Here is a 10,278-nt window from a genome sequence, read left to right as displayed (position 1 = left end):
TTGGAAGGAGAATCTCAATCACATGGACACTCTTCAATGCTCTTCCAGCAAAGCAGATCAAAATGTCGGATGGAATTCAAAGTTCCAGTTGAAGCCCTCAAGTGTGTAAATACTGGACGGATGTGAAAAGGATGACGGTGATGAGAAGGAACATGTGTGCTCACCGAGGATGTAAATAAATTCTATCGCTAACCGGCCTGAATCCCCCATGATGATGTGCAGCTGGCGGGGCAGAGGTGCCAGCGAGGGGAAGCTCTGGCACAGTTGGGGCTCAACTAGATTTCCCAGTACTGAAGTAGAAAGCAACAGGGAAGTGATATAATCCTCCCCTGGACATGGGCCAACATCTTCTATCCCGCTAACAATACCTCCAACACCTTTCCTGACTGTGCAGCGTGCGTGTGCACATTGTCTGTGTCTTCCTCTCGTGCCTGCCTTTGTTACAAAGACAAGGATCATATGGTTATATAAGAGAGATGAGGTATCATTTGGGGAGCAGAGAGCGATTCAAGGGGGGGCATCCCCCAAGGGATTGGGCAGCATTCCAGCCCTTTTCCTCACATTTACCCCCACTCTCTCTCTCTCTCTCAGCTACACGTGCACGCACACACGGTTCAGCACACGACAGGTGTTGACTTAAGAGCCCTTCTCCTTCCTGCTTACACGTTCAATTATGGCACCTTTACACCCGTCGCAGCCCCCATCCTTCCCCATCCTACCCAATGCCTAAAACAGATACCTGAAAATGATATCGCATCATCGCCCGGCATGAACATCTGCCACCACATGTTGGTGGCCTGATGAAATGTAGACAGTTTCTATAACAGAACACTATTCCTGTCTTTCTTCCCCCTGTTTTCCTCCTCACCTCATCCATCTTTGTATCTGCCTGTCTGATTTTTCTATATTTGTCCCGCTCTTTGTCTCCTCTTCCCGGTCCGTTTTATATAACCGCTTCCTAAATCCCACAAGGTCCCAGAGCATCCTATTGTTTCTCTCGCCATATATACATCCACCCTGCTTTAAATGTGCCCTCCCCTCCTTTTTTTTGCTTCCTGTTTTCCACACTCTCTCTGTCTGTCTTCACCTCCCTTTCTCTATCGCTTGTGTCTACTGGTACAAGCCGGTCCCAGAGAGGGAGAGCGTTGCAGACTCCAGGCGGTTGGTGTTCCTGGCAGCCTTTACAAGCAGACACACAGTCAACGAGGACAAAGCGTCTGGGTTGAGATGAGGGGAAAACGCATGACTGGGCTGCCACCGTGAGGGGAGCGCAGGTATAACTACAGGAAGGGTCACCGAGTGGAGACGGCGAGGATGATGAAATACTGGCTGCTTTTCAGTAAACCCAGCCGAGGCTGGGTGGGCGGGGGATGAGCGGCGGTGAGCTCATTGCTGCTGCTTACTAGCTCACGGCCACAACAGCTATTATGCAAGAGAAAGGGGGGGGGGGGGCGGTGGGAGAGAAAGAGGGGAGCGGTGTAAACAACAGGAGGTTTCGGTGCGGATGGTGCGCCCGGCGAGACGATGCCCAGAACGTCTTCAGTGTCAGCGCCTTAAATGCTTCCCAAGCAGAGATGCGGGCTCAGATTTTCAGGGCTCTTTTGTCTCCGAAAGTAAATTTGTTGCGATGGCGTTTGAGAGATTTTCCTGTCGTCAACCGTTACCAAGACAAATAGAGACGTCCTGAGGCACGGCAGGACCTTTAACAGATAAATGGTTTTAATTCATCTCTTTCAACGCAGCTGCAAGATGCTGGGACCCATGAAATATGACAATATTCAACTTCAATGGATATGCAAATCATCAACAGCAAGGCAAATTCATGCAAATCCGCGCCGTTTCTTCATATTGGGAACGTGTCAGACGGGGGACAGGTCCTCGCTCACAAAAAGGAGTCTCATGAAAACACAAGGTGGCAGAGAAAGGGTAGAGTGAGATATTCTATTTTTACAGAGGGAGATTGTCCTCGCAGACCTTGAAAACAACACGCGTGCTTTAATGTGTCCTTTAAAGTGGAAAATCAAGAACTTCAGCTGTACACAAAAGGAACCAACTCTGCATTCCTGTCACGTGAAGGAAATTCTAAATGTGATGCAGGAGAACATGCGGCCGCTCCGAGACAAAAGTGGCACCGGCTCTGGGGTCACTTGTCTTTGTTTGTGCTTACTCTTCAGTTCTGCAGCCCTCCCTGGGCACCTACCCGCTGCCACACTAGACTGAGCAGAGGTGACCTTCAGGATGCAGGTAAAGGCACGAGCAGACACTCCTTCCTTCCTCTTCTAAGGTACGCCTCACTGTCATCTTTTTTTTTGGAGGGGGGGGGGGGTAATATTTGAAACGCTGGAGTCGGTTCATTTGCAGCTTTCAAATCCTGTTTCCTCTCACTTTGGTGCCATGTCGGCTTTCTGTTTGTTTGTGTCGGTACCTTCCTGGCGCCCTTTCCATTCAATCATTGCACAGCCCATCGACAGCATGGGAAAATCAACGATGAATCTAAACCTCAAAGCGCCATCAATTAGAAGACAATCGGGGGCCCGGGGGAACAAAAGGCTGAAGACAAAAACAGGAGAAACATTTTTCTTTTCACAGCAATCTAAAGAGACAGTTTAGACGTAGAGTTTTAGGGAATTGAGGCCGACAGGCTTTTTTCTGGAGCCCAGTGGGGTACTTATAATTTGGTGGGTAGGATAAGGGAGGGAGGGGGGTTGTAAAACAATGGCATTGTCTTTGTTGTACTTGAAGCCTCCGCCACAGCTTGAAGATTTTTAGTAGAAATTTGCTTTGAGTGAGAAGAAAAATGGGGGGTTTGAAGGGAGCGGCGCGTTAATTCCACCGTGGGGATCACATGCCCTTATCAGTCCCCAATAACAACTCTATCAGCGGGTTACATAACTGGGGTCTGCTCCCGAAGCAGACGGTTAACCCTCTGCAAAGTCTGCAAGATTAAGCGGGAGGGGGCGAAAATGATGGAGGTTATGAAAATCCTTCAGCGTTCATTTTAATGCCTCAGTGGTTTCACGGGATCAGAATGTTACGGACCAGACGGCGTCAGGCCGTCTCTCCCGCCTTGCTGCCATTTTCTCAGTCGTTTCCACCACTGTAGCGAGACGGAAACTATTGATTACGCCTGGTTTTGATCAATAGCAGACAAACAATCGTCTCAGTGCGGCACTGATAAAGCGAGGCCTTAATCCGACATTGCTGGGAAAAGCTCACATAAAATCTAACATTCACACGACATCAATAATTGACAGTTCGTCCACATGATCCCACCAGATTTATTCAACTTGACAGAGGTAATGACAGCAGCAAGGGAACAAAGCCTCCAAAACTGGGAGAGATGGAGAGGGCAAGAGAAATAAAAAGTAGACACAGCTAATGCAGCAGGACAGTAGCTTTGTGCTCGTCATTGTGTTGTCCACCCTGTGATAGCTTCCCTCGGGCCCCTCTGCCCTTCATCGGCTGTAATTTGCTGTTGTCATGTTGGGTTTATATCAAAGATGTTCTACAGGCCACGATATTTGAAAAGAATTGTGCAGCTTCCCTGTGCTGTCCTGTGGCTCATGGTCAGAGCCCCAGCAGTGGGGCTTCAAAGGTTGAAGTATCCTGGGGTGACAGCTCTCAGATCAGGAAGGGCAGCGTGTTTGGGGTCCTGGAGACGCCAAAAAGGTTCTCAAGCCAGGGCCCCGTGGTAAAGACAGCTGTGAGGGGGGTGCCTGAAGACAAGAGGTGGAGGGCCAGAGGAGAGGAAGCACATTTTTGGTTGAAGGGTGTATTGTCACCACCCATCATCTCTCATTGCCCCGTTGAGAGTTGAGGGGGCTCGACTCGACATTTTTCTTTTCAATTGCCTTCCTCCCTTCTCCTATATCACAGGAAAACCTCAGAGATGCATGAGAATCTGCGCTGGGCTTCTTTAAAGACTGTGGCCGTGTCCTTTATCTCACTCTCCCACAGACAGGAGCCAAGCCTGCACTCCTCCACGGGGGCCATTAAGTTCAAATTAGGATTTTCATCAGTCCCTAAGCACTACAAGCTCATTATTGACAGCCCCGTGCAGACAGCGCGGTCGATTCACTGCCCTTCCTTTGGCTCTGAGATTCCATTTTCAACAGCCGCCACTGATATTTCCACGACAACGGACACACACCACCCTGGTACTGACACTTCCCAAAGGAGTATACACAGCAGGCCACAGGATCATCATCATTAGTGCACTGGACAGCAAAGAGAAGACACCATATCAATCAAACAACTGCCAGGAGAGACAGCAACAGGGGTGGCATGCAGGTGTCAGGGGCGTAGGGACCAAGGCGGTAGTGGCAAGATTTAAAAATAAGCCAAAGACGCATGACACCGGCAATGAAGCAGCAGACTGCGGAGCAAAAGCACAAAGACAGTAGCAGAGGGAAAGAGCCAGACAAACAAAGAGAGATGAGCCACCAGCAATGCAGGCTACAGAAGAAAAAATATGTCTGGCCACCACTCCCCGAGCAGAGCGCGCCAGGCTATTACAGTAATGAGTGCAACCGCAAGACTGACGTCATTTATCTGTCGTATTATAGCATGTATAGGACAAAGAGAGCAGGAAATTACAGGCAGAGAGGGATGAGGAGAGGAATGATGGAGTAAGGGGGTGTGACAAGGAAGTGTGAAAGAGAATGGAAAAAAAGGTACAAGACAAAGGAAGCGATAATAGGAAATTAATGTGGGAGGGCTTCTCCCACATTCACCTTGCCTGGCATTGTCACAGCACCAGGAAGAAGGAAAAAAACATATAAAACAGCCCCCACCAATATTTAATTCCTCTCCACAGTTGGGTTCACAAAGACAATGGTCGACTTATTGCACACGTATGCGCGGCCGTCACTCCGGCTGGCCCGATTAGGATAATGGACGTGGCAACAAAAGGAGGGCACCGATTATCTACATCTTTATTGCTAATTGGCTGGAGATGACTACCACATGCTAATCCGATGCACAATGATTCCCAATCAGGGAGCGCATTTCGAACGGAGCCTCGGCACTGGAGCCTGGTGCTGAACTTATGTGGTAATCGAGCTTCTGTGTCCATTTTTGGAAGCTAATTGAGGCACAGTCCCGCCAATCCGAGTGCTGGGACACTGTCCGGTACAACCTGTTTATTTGCTGGCCACTGAGCAAATCTGCCCAACCTCATGCAACAAAACTTGGCAAAATAGTTTGTCTGATGTGAAGAAAAACGGTTAATAAATGAACAATGCTTCAGTATTTTCCCACTATTTTGACTTGACTAAAAGCTCATCGATATGGAACACATGTAGGCAGTTCATGAGGAGACTGGAACCACAAGTTAAGGAATGGTGGGATATCGCTGATTCCACACCCCAGGACACAGAGAGCCTCTTTATTTTAGCCAAGCATGGCAGGAGGGGACCTGAGCAGCTATGAAACAGGGGGCCTCTTCAGCGCGACCACCCCAAAGACAACCCGCTGTCGGGCCGACGCTGTGAAAGTTGCAGAGGAATTTGCCATGATGGCGGAAACAGCCTCTCCTCTGGTGGACTTTCAGAAAGAAAAATGCAAAACTTTACCTTTCGGTGCTCAAAAAGTTCTTCTCCGTCCAGGCGAAGGAAACCCTTTCAACACATTCCTGCTATTGTCTTTATTCCCTATTACATGTGGAGCCTGTCATCATGTATCTTTCTGTTTCAGAAAAAGATCATTTCTACCTGAAGCCAAATGTTTATGGATGAACACAACCCGCTGCTTCCGAGATGCCTTATTTCCCAATGGGAGGGGGGACTGTCCTGTAACATGTACCTAGATTTAAAAACCAGCAGTTTGGGGGCCTTGGTATGGACCCTAATAGGACTCTACACATCACTGCTATATTCCTTTGTTGAGATTCCAAGAACACGTCACGTGGCAAAAAGGAAATCAAAGGAGCCGTTAGAACACGGAGTCACCCTCATCAGACTACAGACTGGGGTAGAAGCCAAGACAGGCCTGTGCTTGATCAGCAGGCCCCCTTCAGCAGGCGTCCCACCAGATCCAACTTGGTTGTGCATTCGTAACCAACTTGATCTACTGTACCTGCAGGCGGAACCATTCCGTGGTGCAGATTGTGATCAGACAGGAATGTCTGTGAAGGCTCTGAACTCTGGTGACCTGGCAGCGCAGGATCAAACGGCGCGCGTCCGTCTATACGTCCAGGTATTTCCGGAGTGCACCTCGGGCCCGTTTTACAGCGAACATTCAGATCACATTTCATACAGAAAATAAGTGAATTTGAGTACATAAGCCACGTGCGCTGCATGTTTGTGGGCGCGCACGTCTTTCTGCATGCGCCGGCCGCACACACGCAGGGACGCCGCCAACATGTGTTTCTGATGAGTCAATATAGATCTGCATTTCAAATAAAGATAATGGGAAGCAGAACAAGAGTGAATGAAAGGGAGCAGGGCCTGAAGTATGGTATCTATGGGTGGGGAGGGGGTGGGGGTGGGTGGGGCATTCCTGAGGGCTGATGTTGGAGGAGAATTAAAAAATATCTCCGGCTGCTTGGAGGGGGTACACGGAGGTTGACACACACTGCTCAGTCAGGGCACTTGCTGCTGATCCAGTAAGCGCTCACTCACGGCCAATTATGCTTCCTGTGATGTGTGTTCAACCCGTTCTACACGACCCCCCCCCCTTCACACACACACACACACCACCCAGCCTTCCTGCCTTCAGCCCTCGAGCAACGTCAGCCGGAGAAAGTCGTCAAAGGCGCTGGGATCCAACCTGCAATCAAAAGCTGGCTGTCACACACTCAGGTAATGATTAATGGCTCGTATCCACTGACCCAGAGAAGAAAGGGGAGCAGAGAGCAGATGGGAGTTTTCAACTCATTACAAAAGCATAGTAACATGTGTCGAGAAGGCCTGGCACCTCCGTGTGTTCATGTGGCCCCAGCAACTGGCACTGGCGGGGCAATTACAGCGCTGAGAGATGAAAGCCTCTCTCCATTAGAAACGTTAGGTTGTCAAGGTTTTCCTCACTTCCAGGAAAATTAACAAATTAGATACAAGAGGTCCGCTGTTCACCTGTATCACACCCTCTCATCCTGAAGCCCTCCCCTCTATCCCAAACACAGCCGGGCGCCAGTGGCGTTCCGTGGTGGAAACCAAACACTGGCCAGTTTTGACTGGACGTGATCTGTGCTTCCGGTTGGAATGCTGCCAGAGGGGGATTCATGGTTCTCACCCAGAGGAGGACGTTTACAGGAAAAGGCTCTTGGCTGGAGCTCTCCTTTTTCATATCCAAAACACAGGGACGTAGTCACGGCTGCATCGGGGCAAAGTGTTCCCCAGGTGCAGGTCTGGGGGCACAGAGAGACACCTTGATGAGCTCCCTCACTCGCCAAGCAGATCTTGTTTATGGCCACTCCCCCTAATTCTAATTTCTAACCATTTTCCATCCTTTCCACTCAGTGAAGGCTGGATAATAACGAGGACCGGCAGCATTGCCGTGGAGTTTGCGCAGCACATCCGTCAGTCTGCCCCGTCAGCAGCACTAATTGACTTCCTGTGGAAGGAAGGCACAGATCCACCACGTCTCCTTTTGCCCTCGTCCAGCAAAAGTCAGCGTTCCACTCGGCTGTTCTGTTGTAGCCATTTGATTCTGTGCATCGGAGAGGTAACACAATAAATATGTTTGTCATAACCTGCCCCAGTTCTTCATCTTGGTTGTATTTTGTGTGTCTTGCTTGAACTGTTGCCCTCAATGCAACAACAACGCTGCCCCCCCATCCCCAAGACTTCCGATGGTACAAAACGAAAACCAGATCAATGCCAAGAGCCCATTCATTCTACCATGTGCATATTTCTGCACATATGTGCACTTACAAATATGTAGAGTGCACACATGTGTTGCAGCATGCCTCCCCTGGGAGTTTGTATAGTAGCCATAATGTTCTAATGCACCCCCCCCCCCCCCACACACACACACATTGGAACCATATGAATTAAAAAACATTCCTCAGACACTTTGATCGTCCGCAACAGGAAGATAGAGGAGCTCCTTCCGCAGATCGATCAAAGAGGAAGATGAACACTCAGTAAAGTGGGGGGGGGGGGGGGGGTTGGCCACAGAGGAGGACTTAACTCAATCTTTTGGGTAATGATATATTATTTGTTCTGGATTGTTTGTGCTCCCTGGTTTGTTTTGGTGGCACAGAGCGTGGCGCTCTCCAGATCTGGGGAAAGAGAAGATGCGAGAAGGTCCGTAGAGAGTGAAGCTGCAGGAAAAGGCAGACAGGGAGTGGAGGCAGTGAGCCAGAGTGAGCGGCCTCCAGGGACAACAGCTGAGGTGAACCCATCGATCCGAGTCAGGTTTCACCTCCTCAGCAGTGACGGCGGCGCTCTGCCATGGAACTGAGCCCTGCATCCCGTCTGGACACGCTGACCTCGACCCTATACTGCGTCTGTCGCCTCCGTTTGTGAGACAGTCACAGGAAAACAGAACTGAAACGTGTCTGCAATCCTTCGAGCCGATTTGTAAGCATCCTGTGGAAAGAAAACCCAACAAAAAACTGCTGTAAGCTCGACATGGCATGAAGACTCCCTCCAGTTTAACACGTCCCTACTTCTCATCGCCAGGAGCCTGAAAGAACCAGATCCACTCGTGAGTGTTGGGGCTCTGACGGAGGACAGGGCACCTCTCAAAGCCCTCCACTGTCATCCAAGATGAGTGAGCCTTGTGACAGATGACCGAGCATGTGGCATCCCGCTGACCCCTGACCCGGAAACCTTTCTCCCATCAGTCCCTGCTGGGGCTAACTGGGGTGGTTCCACTGGCCACTGGGGTTCCTTTGTGTGCGTGGGCTATCCCATCAGAAGAGGTCAGGCAGGGGTGAGCCCAGGAACAGGCGAACTTTGACCCGCCCGCTACAGGCCGTAGGTTGTAGTATTCGGGCAGAGTGTGCCGGAGCTGATAAGATTGAGACTTGGAGGCAGATGACAGATAAGACTGATACAATAGTTTGCAGTTACAAGTCAGCATATGAAAACAGACCACACAAAGACAATGGATATGAAGCGATAGTGTGATCTGAAGCTGATTAGATAGAAATGTCTTAGCTCGTGTCCCTCGGCGGCCATGCTAACAACTGTAGTTTACAATTCCTTACATATGGAGCAGGGCCAGAGCTTGGATAATTGACTCCATTCATCAATGGCAATGCTTTCTTTGGCTCAATCCTATTTTAATGGCTGTTATTTTGTTTGTTTATCGTTAGAGTACATGTGATTTTGGCGATAGCAAATCTTAACCGCTAAATTGTAGTTTCAAGCTGAAAATCACGACAGTCCCAGTTGCATAAATTAAAAATCTCTTTAAAATTGCCTTTATGGACTTTCTCAAAAAATAACATGAATTATTAATGGGGAGATACAAGTAGATTTTGTTTTTCCTCTCCGATTCAGAGAGCTGCCAGGGAAAAGATGTCGTTTGTAACTGAAAACTCCAGAAAACCTCAAAGGGCTTTTAGAGTAAAACCAAAAGGAACATTTCTTTGAATTTTCTAGACCAAACTCCTGCTTAATTGAGCTCTATGGAAGGTTTACAGTATTACAAGTAAAACAAATTTCACTGCAAATGGAGAAACAGCAACGAAAGGAAAATACTTGCAATTCGGCGAAAGTGTCAGTCAGAGCGAGCAGTTAGACTCCGAGCTGGATATTGAAAGTGAAGTATTTACAGTACCATAAGTGCTCAATACAAAATGGACAACTTTTTTGGCCAGTCTATTCCGGAAGAGCCATGGAGCCAACTGAGGACTTTATCCTGGACCCAGTCCAAAACCTTTTCAGCAGCCTGACCACCCAGAGGGCCAGACAGCACCAGTTACACTGAGCCCGCCTCAGCCAGCATCAGGCTGAGCAACCCGACCAGAGGATCGGGCATTTAACCCAGACCAAACACGCCACTGCCATCTCCATGAACGGTAAGAGCTGGGTACTGAAACAGGAAGAGGTGGTCTCCCCATTTCTGATGGCATTTTTTGCTACTTTCACACAGAAAAACACACTCAAATTCTGTGTGTGTGTGTGTGTGTGTGTGTGTGTGTGTGTGTGTGTGTGATCCAACACGCAGCTTCCCTGTGCCAAGAGCTCCGTGTACACCAGTTGAATGAACATCACCCCGGTCTCAGGTCAGATGTTAAGGGGGTTACAGTAGAACTTGGTGTTTGGAGGATCATTTTCCCAGGTTTGTTTTTGCCATACGGCTCATGTGCAATAAAAACACCAGCAG

General features: G+C 49.1%; 1 long non-coding RNA gene across 2 annotated transcripts; it reads left to right on the top strand.

The window, feature by feature from the left end:
• Positions 1 to 1,544: 1,544 nt before the first annotated feature.
• Positions 1,545 to 7,693, top strand: LOC130516496 (uncharacterized). Of its 2 annotated transcripts, XR_008947506.1 has the most exons (3): positions 1,545 to 1,926; positions 2,175 to 6,195; positions 7,458 to 7,693. It is a non-coding gene; the product is annotated as an uncharacterized LOC130516496 (long non-coding RNA). The 2 variants fall into 2 exon arrangements; XR_008947505.1 differs by having other exon boundaries at positions 1,545 to 6,195.
• Positions 7,694 to 10,278: the final 2,585 nt, after the last annotated feature.

Source organism: Takifugu flavidus, chromosome 19 (assembly GCF_003711565.1).
Source record: "Takifugu flavidus isolate HTHZ2018 chromosome 19, ASM371156v2, whole genome shotgun sequence".
Lineage (NCBI taxonomy): Eukaryota > Metazoa > Chordata > Actinopteri > Tetraodontiformes > Tetraodontidae > Takifugu > Takifugu flavidus.
This window is presented reverse-complemented; position numbering and strand designations above follow the sequence as displayed.